At 40.2% G+C, this 25,177-nt stretch overlaps 1 protein-coding gene across 2 annotated transcripts in view; it reads left to right on the top strand.

Annotated features, from left to right (window-relative positions):
* The first annotated feature begins 2,067 nt into the window (after positions 1–2,067).
* OSBPL6 (oxysterol binding protein like 6) overlaps positions 2,068–25,177 on the top strand; it is a 206,845-nt gene continuing 183,735 nt past the window's right edge. For both annotated transcript variants that reach the window (XM_029225083.1, XM_029225080.1), the window contains exon 1: positions 2,068–2,187. The gene's annotated coding sequence lies outside the window, so the exon portion shown is untranslated. The remainder of the gene's footprint in view (positions 2,188–25,177) is intronic.

Raw genomic sequence — 25,177 nt, 5'->3', positions numbered from 1 at the left:
TTAATGAAAACATTGCTTTCTGGCAACCTCTGAGCAATAACCCTGCCATAGCTCAAAAAGCAGTGAAAAGCCTGTTATTCATTTTACATATGTATGCCAGTCTGTTTTCAAAATATTGTGATACACACAGTAGAAAAACTGCCTTGATGTCCCATGTCAGCTCACTTTATTCCACCCATTTCCTCAAATGGATGGGTGTAGTGCCATCACATCTTCTGTGATCATTAATCAATGAGACATGTAGGAGACTTTCCCCCTGATCTTTAGAACCTATTTTTAAAATAATAAAACAGGGAATTCCCTGGTAGTCTTGTGATTAGGACTCGGTGCTTTCACTGCTGAGGGCCCAGGTTCAATCCCTGGTCGGGGAACTAAGATCCCGCAAGCCATGCAGCGTGCCACACCCCGCCCCCCCCCAAATTAGTTAATTAATTACAAAAATAAAATAATAAAACAGAGATACTATGGAATAGAGGGAAAGCATACAAGCATTCTTAAGGTAAAGCATGAGATTTAGGTTGTGATAGTTCCTTTCCCCTCCCTACTAGTTTATGGTTCTCTGCTATTAGAGGTTTAGTGAAAAATTTTGAGAAACATTTCTTTAGGTTAAAGACTCTGTGTGTGCTCTCTCATCTCCTTTCACACTCGTATTTTCTTGTATATGGGATTTGGATTTTTTTTTTCTTTCTTTTTGGAGAGAGAGAGCAGTTTCAGTAGAGTTTCTCTCAGTGGAACCCAGATGGAAGGGGTGAAAAGGTGGTGGTAGTCAAGTGAAGGTCAGAGCCCCAGTCGTTCCCTTGAGGAGACTTTCTCCACAGGGAAGGAGTTAAGGTGAAACTGTGACATGTCACAGGGTTCAGCATCTATTATTTTATGACAGGACGATATGAGAACGTTGTTAGTGAGGGTGGAAGTAGCTAATCCAAAAAGTGAGACTGGAGATTCAAGAGAAATTGTGTGTGTGGGAATGACTATGTTTCATAGCGAAGCAGGGTTTTTATCAGTACAGAGAACAGTGAAATGCCATCACAGTTGCCTCTGTGGGTACCAATATCTTCAAATTTTGAGGGCACCTATCCCCCGACTCATCCAACCTGGACCCCTAGAGAGCCCACAAAGCACTCCAGCGCTGTTTCTCTAGTAGTTTCTGTTACTATCCGTGCTCTCTGGATTTTTTTCTCCTGAAGGTGGTGATGACAGAAATGTCTTGAGATACTTCCGACATTTCCCCAATCATCCCTTTACAGAAGAAACGTCTGTGCAAAATTTCCCCGTGTTTCCCAGCAAATTTGCCTTTAGATTAATCTGCCCTTGGGTATAGGCTGGGAACGGTTTAAGGGTAGAAGAGTTTAAGAGGCTGGGAAGGGTCGTAGTGAGGTGTGTCTCTGGGCCGGGGAAGTTTTTGCTGGGGAGCGTCAGGGCCGGCGGGGAGCAGGCACACACAGTCCCGTTTAAACGTTTATTGATCAGCCTGAGCGACGGCCTGAGACAGGGGCCGGGCGGCGCCTCCAGGGAGGTGGCCGGGCTGCTGTTCCCTTCTGAATCCGTTCTCCAACGGTGCTGGGAGCGGCTGCGCTCCAGGCCCCGAGCGCTGAGACCATCTGGGGCCACTCCGTGCGAACCAGGGCTGGCCCACCTCCGCCGGCTGGAGCTAGGGCGAACGGGGTCGTTTCTACGGCGCTCAGGCCCAGGGATGTCCGGTCAGGGGCTCCACAGCTGTGATCTCTGGGCACCAGGGGTGTTCCCACGGGGGCCGGGCCGGGAGTGAGCCCAGGCAGTGAGACCCCGCGCCTCGGAGGCTCGGCGCGCCCAGCCCGTGGCTCTCCGGGCAGCGCGGCGAGGGTGTCCAGCAGGTCCCGCACGCAGCTGGAGATCCGACCGCCGCGGTTCTACTCCAGCCCAGCCAGCCAGCCAGCCAGCCAGCGGCAGCCGGGGGCGGGGAGTCCGGAGCACCGCCCCGCCAGCGCGCCCCGCCCGTGGGAGAGGAGGGGCTGCGGCGCCGCGGACCACTGGAGGCGCAGCACCGCCGTCACCGCAGCTGTGGGCGCCGGAGACCGTGGATCCACGCAGGCGGCGCCCGCGCCTCCGCTCCCCGGCCGGCCCTCGCGCCCTCCCGACCGCCGGGGCCGTCTGCAGCCTCCCGCCGCTGCCGCCGCAAGGTCAGCGGCGCCGCTGCTCGTCTTCCAGGTAGGTGTCCTAGCTGCGGAGGGGACCTCTGGAGCGGCGCGACGGTGCCCGCACCCCGGCCCGCGGGCATTGTGCGGGGCCGGAGGGCCGAGGACCCTGAGGGACGCACGGCCGGGCAGCCCGGCTTGGGCCTCTGAGGCATCGAGCCCTCCGGGGGTTCCCCTGGCCAGAGAGCCCGGGGCGGCGGTGCCAGTCCTCCCCGCGGCCGAGGTGGGAGGGGGCGTCTGGGTCCCGGTCCGCGCTCGCCGCCCTCCCCTCCCCCTCGTAGTGGGGAATTCCGGCCGCCCGGCTCTAGTTCCTGCATCCCCCCCGCCCAGCCCCGCGCCCCGGCTGCTGGGATGGAAGCTGGGGCAGGGACAGGGACAGGGACTGATATAATTGTCTGCGGAGAACCCGACCGGCGCGCCCGCGCCCTCTCCAGCTAACGCCTACGCTTCACCTTTCAGGGAAGCTGGGGAGCGGAGAGGAGCGGCTGGGGAAGTTGTGCATTGGGTTTTATTGTGCGCGTGCACTGCGGACTGCCCTCTCGGGGCACCCCTGACCACAAACTGCTGACGCCCCTGCAGCCTTTCCTGCAGCCTTCGTCCACACCCCCGGCCAGGGCCGAGCCTGCCTTCTCCGGTTCAGACCGGGACAGGGTTTTCATTGCAGTCAAGACGTGCTTCCCCTGCATCCAGCGGGAGCTGCCTGCAAAATGTGGGGCCGGGGATGCTGGGCGAGGAGGGGATGGGAGACCTAGGGAGGAAGCCGGGAAGAAGTAATGACACCAGCACATTTTTTAAAAAAGCCTCTGCTGTATACAGACACATCTGCATGACATCTTTAAAGCTGTTTTTGAAAGTTATGACCAGATACTGATTTTGTGGCAATCTGTTATATACCTGAAGGTAGCTTAAACAGAGACGTAAAGCTGGGGAAAGCATTACATAATGGACGTGAAGCAATTGACTCGAAACTAAATGAACCCATTGGGTTGCCAGATTATTTCTTCCTCCTGGATGCAAAGCCCTATAGGCTTTTTCTCTATAAGAATTTCCATTTTTAAATCGCTGGATTAGTTTTAGCAAACTGTGCTTTTTTTTCCCAAATAACAAAATAATTTTTCTTGACTATTTTTTCTTAAATTTAAAAATTGCATGCTAATGGATAGTTGTATATCATAGAGCTGATTAGTATATGTGGTCTTTCTCCAGAGGTAAAAATTTTTAATATTCCTGCTCAATATCATTAACTTTGTTTTCCTCTTGGTTGTATTTTTTCTCCCTCCCTCCTCCCCTTTTTGTTTTTTGGAAGCATTTCTACAGTTTTAGGTACTGCGAGCTCACAAAGTTGATATTCCTATCCAATGCTACAGCATTGCAGATACAAAGACTAATAATAAATGAAACAGAAGACCTCACAGTAACTCAGAGTGAGCAGGGTTCCCAAGGTCGAAGGGAAGCTGCAGTGTAACCCGGCAATAATCACCTACAGAGAATATGCATAACCCTCCTTGGGTTATAAGGAAAGCCCTGAGTGGTGGAATATTATTCCTATTATTATTTTACCCCTGGATTTCGTGTGTTTCCCCCTAAAACTAATTTTTTTCTCCAAGTAGAAACACAATATTTTGAAATTAAAATCTTTGCTTTTAGAAAGCCTAAAAATCCAGGGTTTGCTCATATTTTCAGTTTTCATGTTGATAACTCCATTTTACATTCAGCGGATGGATTCCTTTTGGGATATCTCAGTTTCAAATTATGATGGTTTATCAGGTGTCTCTTGGTTATAATATTATGTGATTCTGTTAGACTTTTACAGGATCACTTAATATATTTAAGTTTTCTTGTCCTTAGTTGGCTTTAACTTTACGTTAGTTAACTTTATTCCAAGAAAAAAGGTAAAGTCCTTTCAAGAAGAAATATTTATTTTTGGAGATCTGTAGCATCACTGCAGAAGTAGAATTAGGTTAATGCCTAAGTAGATAAAATTGTTTTTAAAAATTATTTTTGGCTGCGTTGGGTCTTCGTTGCTGCGCGCGGGCTTTCTCTGGTTGCAGCGAGCGGGGGCTACTCTTCATTGCGATGTGTGGGCTTCTCATCGCGGTGGCTTCTCTCGATGCAGAGCACGGGCTCTAGGCACGCGGGCTTCAGTAGTTGTGGCACGTGGGCTCAGTAGTTGTGGCTCGTGGGCTCTAGAGCTCAGGCTCAGTAGTTGTGGTGCATGGGCTTAGTTGCTCCGCGGCATGTGGGATCCTCCCGGACCAGGGATCCAACCCGTGTCCCCTGCATTGGCAGGCAGATGGATTCTTAACCACTGTGCCACCAGGGAAGTCCTAGATAAAAGTTTTATGTGACTTTACTCATAAAACTGTTGGACTAGGGAGAAGGTATAATTTTTATTAAAATGTCTTGGTTAAGTAACATGCAGTAATCATTCAGTGGACACTTAACTTATTGAGCACCTGTCTGTTTAGGACATTGGTCTAGGCATGTGGGAGATACAAATAAGAGTGAAAAGATGCCCCTCTGTCCTCAAGAGTTTGTTGTCTTGTTTGGAAGGATAAGGCATGAATTCCCAAAATAGGGACTGTTTTTTTTACTTCAAAGGTTAAGTAATAATTCTAATACGTTTTTAAAGTTTGTTTTTAATTTTGAAAAAAAGGTCTCATACTATCTGTTGATGTCTGAGACTTTTTTTTTCCCACTCAACATTATGTCACTAAGATTCATCCGTATTGTATGCAGCTGTAGTTCACTGACTTACACTGCTGTACAATATTCCATCATTTGTCTGTAACACAATATGTTTCCCTGCTCTCTTACCAATGGCCTTTTTTTTTTTCTCATTTTTAAGAAGATTGCAAAGAGTGATGCTTTGATCATTCATGTTTCCTGGGGCACATGGGCAAGTGTTTCTCTTGGGTAAATACCAAGGTATAGAATTGTTGATTGTGTAGGATGTGTGAATATGCAACTGATAGATATTGCCAAATTATTTTCTAAAATTGTACTAATTTACACAAGCCAGGGAAACAAGCAAACATGAATAATCAAATACAAACAAGCATAAGTGTGTGTGTGTGTGTGTGTGTGTGTGTGTGTGTCGGATTGCCTTCCCTTGGCATAGTGATTTGGAGAACACATTGCTGGTAATTCCAAAAGCAGTTGAATGACAATGTGGCAGCAGCATCTTTAATACAAAAAAAAAAAAAAAAAAAAGACCTCCCCAGGAAAAAAGCTTGTTGCTTACCAATAAAGTCAGAAGTTATCAAAAAAGCTCATAAGAAAGTAAAGGACTCTCTTTTTTATTATTATTAATAATAATAAAGCCTCTGTTATTCAAGGATGATTATACACATCCCTTGCTTCGGCTATACATTCCTTACATCCCCTACAGAGATGTGTGTTTATATGATTTGAAATCCAGAGTGAACTTAGTAGTTTTGATCAAGAAAATGAACTAAAATTAATTTTAGGGGTAACTGACATGATGTCCATCTCAGTTACTGAACTTAGTAGTCTGCCTTTCTAGTGGTTCTGAGTTTCCATGAACTTTGGAGGCAGTTCTACGTCCATCCATTCGATCACCAACCCCTTGTCCGGTCACTTCTGTGGGTCTCATGTGGCAGTGACATGGGCACATTGAGTGTCATTCTTCTTCATTCAGCCAGCGTTTATTGAACACCTAGTATGTGTCAAACACCATATTAGGTGCTGGATCATAAACATGTCTGCTCTCAAGGACCTACCCAAAACAGACTCTACCAAAAACAAATCACTGTTGAATATGTATACGTGTGTGTGGGGTGGATCTGGCTTTGGTTTTAGAATTTGCATGAAGTATCTATTTTTTCTTTTGTTCCCTAAACTTTTTCCAGATTTATGTTTAGACCTCCTTGAGTTGGGAGTGCTTAAATATAGTTTTATTTTATTGCCTTTTTAAAAGCAGAAGCTTTAGAAGGACTTACTCATGGTAAGTCCTTTTGTCATGTTATCAAATAGGAGAAAGACAGAGGTCAGGAAAGAGATATCTGGATAGGTGAATTCAGATTTGCTGGGAATGGACCATGACTTAGTATCGAATTGATTTTTAAAGGGAAAAATAGAAAATAGACAAAGATGAATGGTTATCAAGAGATCCAACTTGGGTACTACAGGGAACTGAGTATATTGAGTCACGATGGTCTCAAGACGAATTTCCTGGTGGGTTATATGAACCCATTTTCTTGAAAGTTTGTATTCACTTACTTTGTGTATGTATGAATGTAGTTTTTATATTAAAATACATCATAATGCAAATGTTAAATATTTTTAAAAGGATTATGTTAATAGAGTGGTGAATTATGGGAAGCAGAAACGTCCAAGGGCTCTTTCTTACAGTGGTTTGGCAGGTTACTTGAAAGTAAAAACTACCCCGTGTGAGGGAATTCCATCTGCTGGGGCCAGTGTCTCAGAAAATCTATATAGTAAGCCGACAAAAGGCAAAGCTTGAAAGGAGGTCACTCCAAGTAGTCTGATAGCCAGGACTATCTAAGGGATAACTGGGTTAGAGGGAGCATTAAGTATGTAACTTCACTCTTAAAATAAGCTTAAGTAAGTAAGTAAATAAATAAATAAGCTTAAGTACATAACAATAAGTTTAAATAGGTAAAAAACATTTAAGTAAAATATTGCCAGAGTATCATTTAATATGTTTCACCAGTGTTATGAGACTGAGTACAAAGAATTCATGATTAATACACAAAAGTTACCTTCTCCTTGGAGATGATGGATTATATGTTTTTCTGTTCAAGAAAAGCTAGATGTCAGTTTGTAAAATATATGAAGAAAGTACCCAGACACTGAAGATACTTATATTTGCTTGATGTGTTGATGCTTGAATGACCTTTATATTAGATTCATGAGGTGTTAGAGGTGAAAGGACTTTAAAAAATCTTTTATTCCAATTCCAACCTCTCCCGTTTCCCAGGTGGAAAAACTGAGGCCCAGAGACTTGCCCAGTGAGGTGCTAGCACCATTAGCAGATAATGTGTCAAATAATTTACTTCTTCTGGTGGTAACAGGAAATAAAGCTCTTTCCTAAATTATGAGTATGTGAATAAGAAGATGAACCAATAGCAACCTCTGCAGTGGATTTTAAGCTTCCTTTCTGTCATTCTCTTTGAGTGGTTGGTGTAGGAAGTGAAGTGAAGCATATCTTTTAAATTTTTCTTAGATTTTTAGAGAGAAGGCTTTGTTTTTGAGGGTATGATGAGAGGAATAAACACTACAAATATGATTATTTAAAATTTTTTCATGTTTGCTATTTTGATACCCATAGCTTTGTCTTTTAACTCAATGGACGGGAAAGGATAGAGAAAATTAAACTATCCTGTGCTTCTTTTCCTTTGTCATTCTCTTTCCATAAGCTAATATGAGACAAAATCAAAGTGTAGAGGGAATTGAGTCAGGAATAGAACATCAACTTTTATATTTTTATCTTGCATCTTATTGAGGCAATTCTCACTGTAGCTCTTGAGACAGACCTATCCACCTTTTGAAAAGAGTGTGGAAGTAGAAGGGAGAACACAGCAGTATATTTTCAGAATCTTTTTTTCAAAAGTCAAATCTAAAATAAACCTGGCCTCAATTTCCAGCAATAGCTTTATTTCACAGCTCCAAACCAGTGCTTAAGTTTTACCATAAATTTGAAGAAGTTACCTTAATGTTTTTTATACATAATACAATGTTGCTACAAGTAACATACTGTGATCAACTACTAAAGTTTAAAGAATAAAGTATCTAAAAGAACCTTACAATTAAAAAAATTTTTTGTTACATGTCATTTCTGTAGATAAAGTGGAAAGTCTGATTCCATTTTAAATTATGATACAATTTTTGCTTTCTGTTTGACTGTAGCAGCTAGACAAGCTTTTGCATATTCGCACCCCATCAGGCAACAATCTGAACAGTTTTTGTTGTATAATTTCCCTAGAATAGAAAAAGTAGCACAATTTGAATGGCATGTTGATTATGAAAAGACATCAATGAAATTCTTTTTGATCTCAGTAAACCTCCAGTTGAAGCAAGAACTATAAAAAGAGTGTGATCTCCAAGGTAGGCCAAGCGAATGTAGGATCCATGTGAAACTTCAGGAAGATAGCAAGGGAAGGGAAGAGATCAAAATCCACAGGAACTCAGAATGATGGAACAGGAAGGTCAGGGAAGGAAGTAGATGGATATTATATCCCAGCTTGTCTTCCAGTTTTATTTCAAAAAGGGCCAACAGAGGAAATAAAAGTGTGAATCTAAAGGCTTTTGGAGATCAGATATTATAGAAGATGTCTATTTCTACACTTAAAAAAACCTTTTAAACATCTTAAAGAATACAGAAGGCATAAGATAAAAGATTGATAAATTAAACTTCATTTAAGAAAATATAGTATGTGTAACAGACAGGAGATAAACATCATCACACCAGGAAGAAACTGTTTATAACACGTTGTAGACTACTGGTAACTTCTTAATATCTAAAGAACTCCTATGTATCAATGAGAAAAAATGACTCTTAATCTAACAGAAAAAGGGGCAGAGGAAATGAACAAACAGTTCACAGAAAAGGAATTACTAGTGGCACTTACAAATATGAAATTATGCTCAACTTATAAGAGAAATGCAGTTTTAAACTATTCTAACCTGTTAAATTGGCAAAGATCTTAACGTTTGTTAATTCCTTGGGGTGGCAAGGCTTTGGGGAAACTGACAGGCTCATACATTGTTGGTAGAGCACAGCATCTATGGATAGCAGTTTGGCAATATGGCCAAAATTAAAAATCCACCTGCCTTTTCATGCCAGGAAATCTAAGAAATTTTGCCACAGATATATATTTGTACATCGCAAAATGAGTTTGCATCAAGACATCCACCATGGCATTGTCTGTAATGACAAAGATTTAGAGCGAGCTAAAGATCCATCAATATGGGATTGGTTAAATAAGGAGCAGAAACGAAACTAGGTAGCTGTTAAAAAGAATGAGATCGTTCTGTATTTGCTGTTGTGGCATGATCTTTCAGATGTAAGAAGGGAACAGATCAAGGTGCAGAGAAGTAGGTGGCCATTGATGTTAAATATGAGTTTATAAATATGTTTACGCTTGTGACTGTGGAGACTGTCTCTTGAAGGTGACCCAATAAACTGGTAACAGTGACTGGCTCTGGGGAAGAGAGCTGGGTTTTTGGGGTGAGAATGGGAAGGACACTTATTTAGCACACTAATCTAGTGCACCTTTTACTACTATTTGAATTCTTAAATATCTGAACATATTATGTATTCAAACCAATATAATTTTAAAATTTCTTGAGGATCACTTGTATTGATCAAGAATGTTGAGTAGTTGTAACCAGTAGCATTCCTCTGCAACTTTCGGTCCCATTCTGTGTTGATATAAGAATGTGGTAGTTGCCATAAAGACTCACCCTCACTACTACCCTGACAGGCTAAAGTTCAAAGAGGAGGGGAGCTGGAAGCGGTTGCCCTTTGGGACAGAGTTGGCGCACCTTGCTTCTCTGCAGTTTGCCACTGTGCCCCCAGCTAACTGGTTTTACTGGAAAGGAGACTCAAGGGAGTTGATAAGGACCAGGATACAGATGACAGTTCAGGGAGGACAGACATCGAAGAAGGTGGTGGCAGAAGCCTGAGGCTGGGAGAGCACAGAGAGCGAGATGGTAGTAATTGCTACCCCGACTCCAATAGAGGCAGCTCACAGTGCTAAAATAGAGAGAAGTGTTATTTTATGGACCACGGTCTTGAGGTCCTCTGCTGCCTCTGAGGTTTGGTATGGTGTCTAGGAATCTGCCCGTTCTGGGAATCACTATCTCTTTCACCCTCCTTGTTTTGTAGCTAAGATGATCCCCTTCATCCCTTGAAATATCCATTCCATGGAGTATTTTTCTAATTAGTTCTGAAACCATTTATGATATTTTCCTCTTAAACGCATACACTCATAGAGTGATAGTTTCATCATGCCTTTGCCCTCCTAGAGCCCACAAAAGGATATCTAATACTAAGCTACAGAATAGTAAGAAGGAGAAAGCTGAGGAAACAACTGAATGGTTAGTGGGTCATAGCTTTGGGAAGAGTAATTATGTGCTGATATGAATTTTAAAAGTAATAATATGAATAGTTATGAGTTATACTGAAGAAAAGGAAAAACTTGGCAACAATCAGAGGTATTGTACTGCAAAATAATTTTCCTAAAAAGAAATAAAAATAGTTTAATTATCATCATTAATACATATTTATGCAAAGTTAATAGACATGGCCTTCATTTGGAATTGGTCACTTTAAATCAGGAAGGACACTCACCAGTTATACAGTGGGGAAATGTTACATCAGTCTCTTTCTTTTAACCTCTAGACATGAAGTTAGGATTAAGTATGTATCCTAATAAATGAATCAAGTAAATAATATATTCCTTTTCTCTGTGGAAGCTCTGATATTATAGTAGCTACGTTCTTTTTTTTCTTGATGAAATTTTTAATTTTAATTTAAAATGATACAGAAAGTGAAATATATTATGTGGGTGCCTAATAGCCCTGTTAATTACCAGTAAAGCCATTTCTTCAAAGTGTCCTGACAAGGCATTTGCCCGATTTTCCACTGATGATTTCGCGGCATCCCAGCTTCAGGCAAGTCCGACGGGCAGTCAGTAGGTGAAAGGCACAGACCGACAAGGTGACCTGGATTTTGGTTTCCGAAGATCTCCATTCTCTAAACTTAAGCATTGTCAGGATACCCACACTACCTGTAATACTAAAATGTGCCCATTTTACATATTTAGCTTTTATAAAGACACAAACTATTCGTCATAAGCCAAAATGAGTAAACTTCTTGGAAACGAAGTGCTTACATAAACATGATAAAAGTAAATAATTCTTCCATTACTTTAGGATTTTTAGGTCCCATTTGGTCAGTTACCTCTTCAGGGACATCAGGCTATATGTGGTGCCCTGACAGAGTTCATCAGCCTCACCCACAGAAGCAAGGGATCTGAGAATTGTCTTGTTCTGACTCATACTTGAGAGAGAGAACATAGGAGGAGTGAAACACTAGAGCAGTATTTGGCTGCCCAGGGATGGCCTGCAACCCAGTCCCTGGGGTGCTTGTGGATAAACCACACGAGTAGCTATGTTCTTTTTGAGTTTGTTTAGAAACTAGGAGGAATAAGTGGCATACCATGAGAAGCTTTGGGTGTGAAAGTGGGATGATTTGAAGAGCAAAGAATGATAGAGGTAGATGGGGAGAGGTCAGAGCAGCTCCTTATCACAGAAGAGGAAGCACTGGCAGGCCCTGTGGGTCGTGTGTGCCAGTATCTAGGAGACCCTTTCCATAACTTTCCAGGGCTGTTGAAATTTCAGGATGCATTTGATCCTTAATCGGTGTATCTAATGTGTCTTAATTCCTAATGGAATTTTAGGGGTAGGTTTAATCTGACATGAATGAACATGTGTATTTCTTTAAGAGTTTCAGTAGCATATGTTAAATACATGTGAACATGGTATTGTGCTAAACTGCTTCTTCTTGCCAGGCATTCAGCTTCTTTTTTTTTCACTATATCCTATATTTTTTTTTCACTTTGAAAATAGCCTGCTATCTTGTGGTGCTTTTTATCACAGTACGCACTTTGGAGAAGCAGTATATTTTTGACAGGAAGAGCTCTGGAGCAGGTATCATGGCTACCCAGGTTCTGTTCCCAGCTTCTCCTCTGGTTATGCACCTAACCCTGGGCCAGTAACCTCCGGGAGCCTCATCTGAGGGCAAATCGGTGGTTGTTGGAGTGACCACATTTCCAATTAGCATGTGAAAACACTTAGAGAACTATTAACTCCTATGAAAGTGCAATTATTAATCAGTACCTTAAATTCCCATTTACCTAGAATCCAGATAACCAGAAAACCAAAATAACTACATTTTTTTCTGTAGACTTGTCCAGTGACAACTGATTTAATGCTAAACTGCCCAGTGGCACTATAAACTCAGAAGTTACTTGGAAATCAAATACCAATTACAATTACATTCAGTAGTTTTGTTTGTTTTCTAAGTGGTCAGCAGTCTGGTTCTTTGAAAATTAGTTGATTATATGTGGGAAATCAAAGTAGAAAATCCTAATTTCTGACCAGTTTGGGGGAAAGCAGGCATCAGTCACGAAGGTCAGTCCACCTCTGGCTCCTTCCAAGGGTGCTGCCCTTCCCCCACTCCACCAGCAGCTTTTTGTTCCCTCACAGCCTTAGTTCCCTTTCCACCCCCGGGGCTCTCTCTCCCCTTACGTCATGCCAGCCACCTCTTAACTCATTTTTCCTGAAACCCCTCGGCAGTCACTATTCCCTGCAGCCCTGCGGCTTCTCCATTCCCCCTGTTCCACTGTGCGACTTCCTTTGGTTGCCTCCTTGTATGTTTTGCTTTCCCAAGCAGAAGGGGGCTCCTTTTTTTGAGGACCAGGTCTCGTTACCATTCCTTTCTGTCTTTCAAGCTCCTTAGATGTCCACTCTCTGTGGTTGCTTCCCTCTGAGCACGCTTCCCTGCTCTGCGACTCTTCATTTTTCTGACATCATCAGTAAAAGAAGTGTTTCCCAAAAGTGCACCTCCATTAAACATGAACATCCCCCTCCCCTTAATTTTAAACCTTTTAAAAAAAATAGAAGTCTCTGTAGAATGTTTTATATGCTTCAGATAAAAAAATTGCACATAGAGAATGCAACAACAGAGCCCGTTAAAGTGATGCTAGTAACTCTAGACTAAGAGTGTCCATTTTTGTTCACGCCTGTAATACAGAGGACTTTGGCTGTGGGGCAGCACGAATTGCTCCTTTACCAAATAACCCTAGAATTCTTCTCCTTTGACTTTCAACTGCCTTTTTTTTTCCCCCCCCGGAAGATTTTTTTGCTTTCTCCTTCTATTAGCGGTCAGCCTTCTGACACCTGTGCATGCTGCCCTTCCACAAGATGACATACGGGAAGTACTGAAGTAATTCTTCTTCAGCCACATCTTTGAAGTAGTAAGTAAGGAAGACTTCTTACCCCTCATTTTTCTGAAGCTGTTTTTCTTTAGCTCAGAGGTTCATTTTCCAGATAGTACATGATAGTTACGATGGTATGAAGTCTCTCTCAGTGCTAGATAGATCTGGTATTAGACTTTGTTATTAGATTATGGGAGGGTTTATAGTTTCTCTGAATATTAGCAATGAATTATCATTCTGACATTCTCTAATCCTATCATGTTTCTAACAGGGTCATTAATTTATTTGACAAAATATTTGTGCTTAGAAGTCAGAAAAGGCCCCTGCTCTCTTGGAACTGACATGATAATGAAGGGAGACAGTCAGTAAAAGTACATTGCTCTTTTAAATACTATTGAGAACTATAAGGACAATAAAAGTGACTGATGGGGCAGGAGCAGTTGTTGTTGGTGGTGGGAGTATTACTTTCCTAGGGCTGCCATAACACAGTACCATGAACTGGGTGGCTTAAAACAACAGAGACACATTCTCTGAGCGCTGGAGGCTAGAAGTCCAAAATCAAGATGGATCCTTCCTTGCCTCTTCCACCTTCTGGCAGCCCCAGGAATTTCTTTGCTTGTGTTTATACTTAAAGCTTTTAAGCCTCCTTCTTCACATGGCCTTCTTCCCTGTGTCTCTGTCTCTGTCTCTCCTTTATATAAGGACACCAGTCATAATGGATTAAGGGCCACCCCTACACCAGTATGACCTCATCTTAACTAACTACATTGCAACAACCCTATTTCCATTTAAGGTCACAGTCTTAGGTATTGGGGGTTAGGATTTCAACATATCTTTTTTGGGAACATGGTTCAGCCCATTGCAGTGGGCTTCTTTGGGTGGACTGACCAGGCAAGGCCTCGCTAGGTAAAGACATTTGAGCTGAGCCTGAATGATGGGAAGGGGCAGGTTGTGAAAAAAGTCTGGGAGCAGATCCTTTCCCGGCAGAGGGAACAGCAAGTTCAAGGACCTGGAGAGTGAGCCTGTTGGAGTGGAACGTATGTACCTTAGGTTTTACACTCTTAAAAGGGGCAAAAATATGTCTGGTTCAGGCAGGTTACTTTTAAGACAAAGGGATTTTACTTTTGAGCACTCTTGAGCACTTTTTGCTTTTGGTCAGGCAAAGACCGAAAAAATTTTTCTTTAAAACATTAAATGCTGAGAAATCAGGCCTTCCAGCAGTAGCTAATCACATATTAAGAATTTTTTTGATTAGACGTTCACTTTGCATTTTAATAGTAGAATTCTCCATCACTGTATTTGGGTTTATTTACCTAAAAGCTTTAAATATAACAACAACCGAGAATTAAGGAGACTTTGTAATAGTGAAGATTATTTTCTAGTGGTAGGAAATTAATTAAGGCTAAGTATACTCTTTAAAAACCTGACATCATAATTAAATTGTCATTTTTCAACAAGATTGTAACTTTATTGTTGTTGTCCTATGTGACACCTATGCAAAGTAGCATTAGTGTGATTTTTGTTACATATTTATGAAAAAATCTTAGTTTTTTTGAATTTAAAAATAGATACAGAATCTAGAAAAATCTATATGGAAATAAAAATTTCCTAAGATAGTCAAACAGATGCCACATTAGACTGGCAATACCGTTAAGCATTCAGAAGTAGGATAAAGTAACTTAAAACATTGTAATATTTAATGCAAAGTTGACATTATGAAATATGCAGTAGTACATTGTATACGTGTACATTTAGCCAGAAGCTTGGTGTCATTAATTCAGATATATTTGTTTATATTACAGAGAAAATATATTACTTATTAATAACAAGTTTCTATAAAAAGTTGTGAGTTAAAAAATGCTTATGTAAAACTAGATTTTTATGGTGAATGACTATTTAGGTAGGGTTTAGGATTACAAGACCAGACTGGAGCCAAGGCTGTCTGGGTTCAAATCCTGACTTTGCTTCCTGCAGCTGTGTGACCTTGAATAAGTCATTCTGCCCTAGTTAACTTGTCTGTAAAAAGGGAAATATAAAATTAATACCTCACTCAAAGCATTGTTGGGAGGATACAGTGAGTTGATGCGTATATATTTCCTGGAAAGGGCGGATAGTAAGTGCTAGCTGTTATTATTTTTAGCATGTTAATTGAAAATTAGATATATTAGTATTCATTAGTTGGAAAACTTATTATGTAAAATGTAAATATAGTCAATGTCTCTTATGCCTTCTTACAAATCAAAAGCTAATTTGAGATAAGAAACCTGTCAACAGAATTTGCAAGGCTCTGTTTTAATGTTAATAATCTGTTAAAAGTATTTTATACGCTTACTCATTTACTTACTTATAGCACTGACTATGTTCAAGAGACTTTGTTAGGTCATAAGGGAGAAGGAAAGATGATTAAGCTGTTGATCGTGCTTTTAAGAACCTGCCCACCCAATAGGGCAGATAAGACATAATTTAGTATAACACAAAGTGTAATGAGGTAAGTGTCATGCCAAGAAATGTGATTTCGTGCTGCAAGTATCTCTGGAGGTTGGGAAGCATCTGAGAAGGTTTTGTGGGTAAGAGGGGCATGGGTAAAAATGTAGGAACTGATGACATTTTTGAGGGATAGGAAGAATAGGAGAGATCTGAGGTAGAGAAGGAACAGTTAGATAAATAGGCAAAAGACTGAGAGTCTTGTCCCCAAGTCAAGAGAGGAAGGAATTTCTAGGAAGAGAAATGGGCTATCACAAAGACTATAGAAAATTTAAGGGGAGTAAGGATTGAAAAAAGACCATGAAAAACATTCCCTCCTCATCTTCCTTTGGGCCAGAGAGACGTTGTTGGGGATTCATTGGCTTTTCTTGACAAAATAGCATGTAGTAGCAGAATTTCTGGGACATGACATATAACTGAAAAAGCATCAGGTCAGTTAAGGTACAGTCTGTTTATACTGATGTGATTCAAACACAGTGAAATTTCTAGGAGGTTTTTGTTTTGTTTTGTTTTTAAATTCCTCACAGAGCACTTTTAAGACTACCTACCATTCGTTTAGCATGTTTTTGTTTTTGTCTGCCATACATTGTCCTAAACATTTGCGATGATCATCCTCTCATGTAAAGCCTTGCAGCTGCTTTTGCAGTAGATATTGTTACTTCCATTTTACAGATATGGAGGCCATGCTCCAGAGAGGAGGTGACCAGCTCTCAATCCTTCCATCTATAATAAGTGAACAAGCTGGAATCGAACCCAGCCTGTCTGGCCCCAAAGCCTGGACTCTTAACCAATTTTAGATAATAATTGTTTAGTAACCTCAAGGCATTTTAGAGGGAGAGCTGTTAAGACCAACATTTACTGATGACCAGCCACACTGGCCTCCTTGCTGTTCTTTAAATAAACCTGGATTATTCCCACTTCAGGGCCTTGGCACTTGTTCTTTTCTTTCTTTAGGACTCTTTCCCCCCAGCTTTGCCTGATGGGCTCCTTCTCAGCTTTCATGTGTCAGCTTGAATGGCAGAGGGATTTCCCCAGCACCCCACTGAAGTCCGTCTGTCACAACTGGTGCATCCCAACCTGAGAACAGCTCCCTCCTTAGGTGTTTTTTTTTTTTTTAACATCTTTATTGAAGTATAATTGCTTTACATTGTTGTGCTAGTTTCTGCTTTATAACAGAGTGAATCAGCTATACGTATACATATATCCCCATATCCCCTCCCTCTTGTGTCTACCTCCCACCCTCCCTATCCCACCCCTCTAGGTGGTCACAAAGCACCGAGCTGATCTCCCTGTGCTATGCAGCTGCTTCCCACTAGCTATCTGTTTTACATTTGGTAGTGTGTATATGTCCATGCCACTCTCTCACTTCACCCCAGCTTACCCTTCCCCCTCCCAGTGTCCTTAGGACCATTCTCTACATCTGCGTCTTTATTCCTGTCCTGCCCCTAGGTTCTTCAGAACCTTTTTTTAAATTTAGATTCCATATATCTGTGTTAGTATATGGTATTTGTTTTTCTCTTTCTGACTTATTTCACTCTGTGTGACAGACTCTAGGTCCATCCACCTCACTATATATAACTCAATTTAGTTTCTTTTTATGGCTGAGTAATATTCCATTGTATATATGTGCCACATCTTCTTTATCCATTCGTGTGTCGATGGACACTTAGGTTGCTTCCATGACCTGGCTATTGTAAATAGTGCTGCAGTGAACATTGTGGTACATGACTCTTTTTGAATTATGGTTTTCTCAGGATATATGCCCAGTAGTGGGATTGCTGGGTCATATGGTAGTTCTATTTTTAGTTTTGTAAGCAATCTCCATACTATTCTCCATAGTGGCTGTATCAATTTACATTCCTACCAACAGTGCAAGAGGGTTCCCTTTTCTTCACACCCTCACCTCCTTAGGTGTTTATTTGTTGTTGTTTGCCTCCCAATATTCAATGTCTAGCTTGGTGCTGCTTTATTCCCAGGACCTAGTTCGTATTTCAGTAAATATTTGTGGAATGAATGAATGCATAATATCTCAGAGCTATTGGACTTTAAGAACTTGGTGAGATTTTTTGGTTGAAGGAAATATTAGAAGTATCAGTTCATCTCTGTGATTATTTCTTTCTTATTTAACCGTACATGCCTTTTTCAATAACTTTGAGTTGAAAACTGCATGATATTTTAAAGGAAAGTCCTAAAAATTCCTTATGTATTGAAAGTGATACAAGTTCATTGTAGTAAAATTTGCAAACTGAGAGAAGTATATTTTATTAATTTATTTTTAAAATTTATTTATTTATATATGGCTGCATTGGGTCTTTGTTGCTGTGCCTGGGGCTTTTCTCTAGTTGCAGTGAGCAGGGGCTACTCTTCGTTGTGGCGCGCGGGCTTCTCATTGTGGTGGCTTCTCTTGTTGCGGAGCATGGGTTCTAGGTGCGTGGGCTTCAGTGGTTGTGGCACACGGGCTCAGTAGTTGTGGTGCATGGGCTTAGTTGCTCTGGGGCATGTGGGATCTTCCTGGACCAGGGCTCGAACCTGTGTCCCCTGCATTGGCAGGTGGATTCTTAACCACTGTGCCACCAGGGAAATCCAGAAAAGTATATTTTAAAATCAGCTATAATATTGCTTCTAGAAGCTGAATTGTAATATTTGGATATGTTCCTTTAATTCTTTACAAATTGCTTTCTTTTACTCAACAATGTATCATGAGTATTTCTTGTGTTATTCATTATTCTCCTAAACTTCATTTTTAAAATAGAATTTCTTTTTTAGAGCAATTTTAGGTTCACAGCAAAACTGAGCAGAAAGTACAGAGATTTCCCAAATGCCCACTTCCCCCAAACAAACCCAGCCTCCCCTATCAATACCCCACACCAGAGCGGTACATTTGTCACAATCGGCAAACCTACATTGCCACATCATTATTACCCAAAGTCCATAATTTACATTATGGTTTGCCCATGGTGTACATTCCATGGGTTTTGACAAATATATAATGACATGTATCCACCATTATAGTATCATACAAAGTAGTTTCACTGCCTTAAAAATCATCTGTACTCTGCCTATTCATCCCTCCCTCCCCACAGCCCCTGGCAACCACTCATCTTTTTACTATCTCCATAGCTAAATTTAATTTCTAATACATGCAGAATATTGCATTTTATGCACATACCATACTTAATTCTAGTTAGGCAGTTAGGTAGTTTTTTGGCATTATGAATAACCTGATAAATGGCCTTGTGTAAAGATCTTTGTGTACAACTCTGGTTATTCCTTAGAATGGCTAGATTAAGGATTAAGGGATGTGAACATTTTAAGGCCTTCGTTACATATCCTCTAGCAGTCTAGGCCTCCAGGTTTTTTTAAAAAAACAGTTTTTGCTAAGAATGTATGAGAGGGCTTAGTAAAAAAAAAATTGTCCAAGCATGGTGAAAACGTAGACACACTAATAATAGCTGATATATATGCAGTTTACTATGTGTCAGACATTGTTTTAAGCACTTTATTTGAATTAACTCATTTAATAGTCACAGTAATGCTATTGATTACTGCTGTTATCAGCTCCATTTTAGAGATGAGAAAACTGAGGCACAAAAGGTTAAGTAATTTGGCCAAGTGATTTCCTTAACTGTAATCATGGGATTACTGTTGGGACCTAAGTCTAGAGTCGTTATGTTGTGTTGAGTGTTCTGTGCTCTTCTGGCCCATTATCACCAGTAAAAACTAACCGGTTATCACCAGTAGTGTTAGGGAATCATCACTGTTACAGAAGTGGTAGCATCAAAGACATGACAACTAAAATGACCATAGAGAATTTATTAGCTCTTAGTTTTTCAGTTAATGAATAAATATTCAAACAGAAAGTTTCCTTCAAATTCAGCTTTATCTAACTCACTCAACATTTAGTACATCATTGGTGTTTAGTGACTATTATTTAATGATAGCTTACACATTTTTTTCTTTTCTGAGAGGAAATTGGCTGTATCATATATGTATTGGACACTTTGGGTTCTTAACTCTGGTTTTGCTGACTTCAGTGTATAAATACTATCTGGCACATAGTAAAATAGGACTAAAATTATTAATCCCAATTGGTGATTAAAAGAAATATAAACTTAAAATCCAGTTTTCTAAATTCAAATGAGAGCTTCCATGTGTCAGTATGTAAAGGCAGCATTTCAGTTTTTGACTTTACTGTGGAAATTCTGCTTTAAACAAATACAAATCAACATTCTTTTCCCTTCTCTCTGCTATTTCCCCCAAGCCCCAACCGTTACCCCTTCCACACACTTAATATTTCTGTTAATTTGCTCCTTAGGATGCTTGCATATTTGCTGCTAAGTTTTTCTGGGTCTTTTTAGAGGACAGACTGATTTTACTGCCTAGGTTTGGGGCTCCATCCTATGGTTCCCTGGGTCGCAGAGATATTGAGTCTTCAACCTTTAGCTGCCTTTGAGTGACTGTTCAGATGTCATGGGAACCTCAGTGGGACTGATAACTATCAAGGGTTGTTTTTTATTTTCACTTGTTAAATCCCCCAAACTAATGCTATTAAAGGGCTTTCAATAGAACTAGAAGGCGCTTTCTATTCATCTTTTTAACTCCCACGTCATATAGCCTTATACGTAGTGGGCATTCAGTAAGTTGTTGAATATGTAATTTCTGTTAATTGATTCATATAAAATTACACTGTACATTGTTTGCTATTATAAATGCTAATTATAGGTTTGTTTAGTTTGTATTTACACTCTAATCTTCTGGAGAACTGAAGAAAAAACCTGTAGTTTTTCCTTTAAACTTTAAAAGGAAACACAACACGTATTTGGATAAAGCACTGCTGTACTTCTATTCTTAAATGTCCATTATAGGGTAGCTAACTGACAATTATTTGTTTCCCTATAGAAGAAATATTTTTAAAAAATATCTTGAGAAGAATGCCTAATTCTTTATGAGCAGGTCACGTAATGAAATAATGAGGTTTAGGGATTACATTTTTCAAAGCCAGGAATAAAGTAAACAAAGGCTAAAATGAATTTCTTTAAGTTGGAGATACTAGAGGTTTTTAGTTGATTCTTTTTGGCTTAAAACAGACCATTTGACATTTCTCTGCAAAGCAATAACTTATGAATTAAACACAAGCAAGGTTCTGTTTCTTCAGACACTTTAACAGCTACCCACAAATCATAAGGTAACTTTCTTCATTTCTCCTCTGGTGGCATAGGTGTGATGACTGTACTTAAAACAGGAAATTAGTAATCTCTTTTTGAGGGTGATGGTAGAATGTTATCCCTGACAAATTAGCTCATATATCTGCTCCTAGGTTTTAGTTTAAATATGCAACTCAGATGATAATATTACATCTAAAAGTGCTTTAGGTGACTTCCCTAGCAGTCCAGTGGTTAAGACTTCGCCTTCCAATGCAAGGGGTGTGGGTTCGATCCCTGGTCAGGGAGCTAGGATCCCACATGCCTTGCCCTCCAAAACCTAGGACATTAAAAACAGAAGCAAGGCACTTCCCTGGTGGCGCAGTGGTTAAGAATCCGCCTGCCAATGCAGGGACAAGAGTTCGAGCCCTGGTCTGGGAAGATCCCACATGCCGTGGAGCAACTAAGCCTGTGTGCCACAACTACTGAGCCTGCACTCTAGAGCCCACGAGCCACAACTGCCAAGCCCACGCTCTGTAACTACTGAAGCCTGCACGCTCTAGGGCCCACATGCTGCAACTAATTAAATAATAATTTTAAAAATCTTATATGCCTAACCATGTATTTACCATTTATGTTCCTTTCATGCCTTTTTGTAGATCCATATTTTTATCTGGAATCAGTTGCCTTCAGCTCAAAGGACTTCCTTTAACATTTCTTGTGTCTGATGGTGATTAATTCTTTTAGCTTTTGTGTTTCTGAAAATATCTTTACTTTGCCTTCTGTTTTGAAAGTTATCCTCACTGGATATGAAAATCTGAGTAGGCAGTATTATTTTCTTTCAGTACTTTAAAGATGTTGCTTCCCACTTGAATAGTTTCTAATGGAAAATCTGCTGTTATCCATATTTTGGTACACATTGTATCTTTTTTTCCCCTTTGGCTGTTTTAGAGATTTTCTTTATCATTAGGGTTTTGAGCAATCTGATTATGATGTGCATTAATGTGGTTTTCTTCATGTATCTTGTGCTTGGGATTCATTGAGCTTCTTAGATCTGTGGGGTTTTCATTTTCAAGAAAGTTTGAAAATTTTCTGCCATTATTCAAAAGTTTTTTTCTATTCCTTCTTCACTTTCCCTTCTTTTGAGGTACTGTATTTGCCTGTACATTAATTAGACCATTTGAAGTTGTCTTACAGCTCACTGATACTCTGTTCAATTAAAAAATTTCTCTTTTCTTTCTATCTTACTTTGGATAGTTACTACTGCTATGTCTTCACATTTAGTAATCTTTTCTTGGGCAGTGTCTAAAACATTAATCCCATCCAGTGTATTTTTCATCTCAGATTTTGTTGTTTTCATCTCTAGAAGTGGTACTTGGTGTTTTGAAATGTCTTCCGTCTCTCTGTTTAACTTTTTGAGCATACAGTTATTACAACTGTTTTAAAGTCCTCATCTGCTAATTCTAATATTTGAATCAGCTCTAGGTTGAGGGGATTGATTGATTTATCTCTTCATTGTGAGTCATATTTTCCTGCTGCTTTGTGTACCTGGTAATTTTTTATTGGATGCCAAATATTGTGAATTTTACCTTGTTGGGTACTGGATATTTTTGAATTTCTGTAAATATTCTTGAACTTTACTCTGTAATGCAGTTAATTTACTTGGAAATAGTTTGATTCTTTTGGGTCTTGCTTTAAGGTTTTTTAGATGGGACTAAAACAGTGCTTAATTTAGGGCTAAGTATTCCACAGGACCGGACAAGACACTTCTGTTTACTCTGTCCAGTGTCCTCTGAATCATGAGGTTTTCCAGTCTGGGAGATGGGACCAGATACTGTTTTTGATTCTGCATGACTTCAGGCACTATGCTGTAACCTCTGAGCCTTTCTGTTGGTTCTTTCTCCAGCTACCTTAGTTTCCTTACAGCTGTGAGAAGGAATCAACTGCATTCTTGAGGGGGACTCTGTGCACATCTCCAGAATTCTCACTCTGTGAAGCTCTGTCCTTTCCTTTGAACTATAGCTGCCTTGGTCTTCTCAGACTCTCAACTCAGTAAGTCTGCTGATCCCTTCCTGGATTCCCCTCCCTTTGCCACAGCTGGAAACTCTCAAGGCATAGGCTGGTACAACTTGGGGACTCACCTCACTTTCCCATCTTTCAGATCACTATTTTTGTTGTCTGATAATGTCTTGAAAACTGTTTCTTCGTGTGTTTGTCCACTTTATGGTTGTTTCAGATAGGAAGGTAAATCTTGTCCTTGTTACTTTATCTTGGCTAGGAGTGGAAGTTTTCCTGGGATCTGTTGAAAGTGAGGAGACTGACAAAGGAGTAAAATAGAGAACTTCAGGGGTTGTGGTAGAAGTTTACATGGTCAATGTGGTGAATAGGAAAGCCTAGCTGAGGTGGTAAGAGTTTCTTCAGCAGTGTTCGAAGCAACTGAGTGAGTTGGCTAGTGGTTTTATTGATTTATTATTTATTGTTCTTTTTTAGATACTGTTTGTTTGTTTGTTTAGTGCCTATTCTGTGCCAAGGTCTTGACATACATTATTTCTCACCCCTACAATAGGTCCAAAAGGTATTGTTATTGATAATCCTTCTCTACTCCCCATCCACCGTCCCCCTAACCTCAGCCCCAGCCCTTCTCAATATTAGAAGGGGAAGTAGGATTGTCAAGTGAGTGCTGAAGTCCTGCAGCTTATAAATTGTATAATCCTGTTTGAAACCCAGATCCCTGTACCTTCAGAACCAGTTGGTCCATAGTACTTTCTTCTTGCCAAGATTGAGATTTGTGCTGCGTGAGTGGGGAGTTGAGAGTGCTAGAAAGGGAGAGGTGGAAGGGACAGCTTATGATTAACTAGATCAGGAAAGGAGGGAGTCAAAGATGAAGGCTGATGTATGGGAAGAAGAAAAGTTGCAGAGGCCTTAAGGTCTCCATTGTGTTCACAATGGCTGTAATGGCCTTAAAGAAATAAGGGAGCAGGTGCTTAGTCCTGGATGATGACAATTACAGTGAGGTGGGAGAAGGAAGGTCCCCAGAATTTTACCTGATCTTCTAGTTAATCCTGGACCTCTAATAATAGTTCCAGATAGATTATAGACCTGAGAAAGGTAAAACAAAAATATTCTAGAAAAAGTAAGCAAAGATTTTTTAAACAAGATGTAAAGAATACTCACCATAAAGAAAACACTGTATTAAAGTTCTTTTCATCAAAAACACTGACAGAGAGCAAAAAAGCAAGCAATAGAGTAGAAGATATTTTCAGTACATATATCCAGATCCTTTTTAGGTCAGTCACTTGGACAAATGAGAAGTTCCATGTACTCATTTATTGAAACACTAAAATGTTTTATTCTTTCTATCCGAAATTCATTAACAAACACCATGGCTTTGTATATTTCCAGAATTATTTGTCTAATCCTCTTAAGGGCATTATACCACTAAGCAGCACAGCTAAGTTTGACCAGTTTTAATTAGAATGATCATTTGTCACACTTTAGAAGCATTTGGCTCTTGGCTATGGAAGTATCAAGGCTGGGCAGAGAAGTATTAATTCTGCCATCTTTTAAGGTTACATTTCAAACTGTTAAAACTAGTCACACCTGAGTCAGTATATAACCTTCAGCTGTTCAAGCCTGTTCGGTATGCTGGTTAATCGGATTATGCATCTAATTTTTCCACAATGTAATATATGAAGGCCATGTGATTAGGGTTTATCTTATTGGCTATTTTAAGAAAGTTAGCATCTATTTTTTGTCTTGTATGAAGAATTAAAGAGTTTTCCAATAGGTAGAATGAGACGAAATAGGATTCTTGGATTCTTGTTTGGGTTAAAAGGCTATTGCACATTATGTCAACACAAAGGAATGTGAGAACTCACAGATTATGTAATATTTTGTGGTCAGGGATTACCAAGTAAGACGGAGCAATGAGACTGAGTCCACAGCTGCATGTGAAAGTCAGTGTCACTGCTTAACAGTTTTACAGTAGACCAATGGGACACAAAGTCAGAACACAAAACCATGAGGCCACAGTAGTATAACCTATATACTTAGTGATATTATTATTTCTCCTCTGGTTTTCAAGGTGAGGAGAGAGTTAGAAATTTTGATTCACGTTGAATCACTCTCAGAAGGATTTAATTCAGTTATCAAAGGCTTTAGTAAACTCTTTACCAACTCTCCTTTATAAGAGTTGCGTTTTTTAAATGAGAAAGTCTTCTAACTGGTGGGTCCCTGCTTAAAAAGGTGGTGCTGAGTGAGTGCCTGTGTGTGTGTGGGTGTAGTGAGGTGGTATATTAGTTTCCCATGGCTGCTATAACAAATTACCACAAACTTGGTGGCTGAAAACAACACAGATTTATTCTCTTATAGTTCTGAAGACCAGCAGTCT

The sequence above is a fragment of the Monodon monoceros genome, unplaced genomic scaffold, assembly GCF_005190385.1.
Source record: "Monodon monoceros isolate NGI ecotype Baffin Bay Population unplaced genomic scaffold, NGI_Narwhal_1 Super_Scaffold_16, whole genome shotgun sequence".
Classification (NCBI taxonomy): Eukaryota; Metazoa; Chordata; class Mammalia; order Artiodactyla; family Monodontidae; genus Monodon; species Monodon monoceros.
Note: the sequence above shows the minus strand (reverse complement) of the source record. Positions and strands in the feature narration are given on the sequence as shown.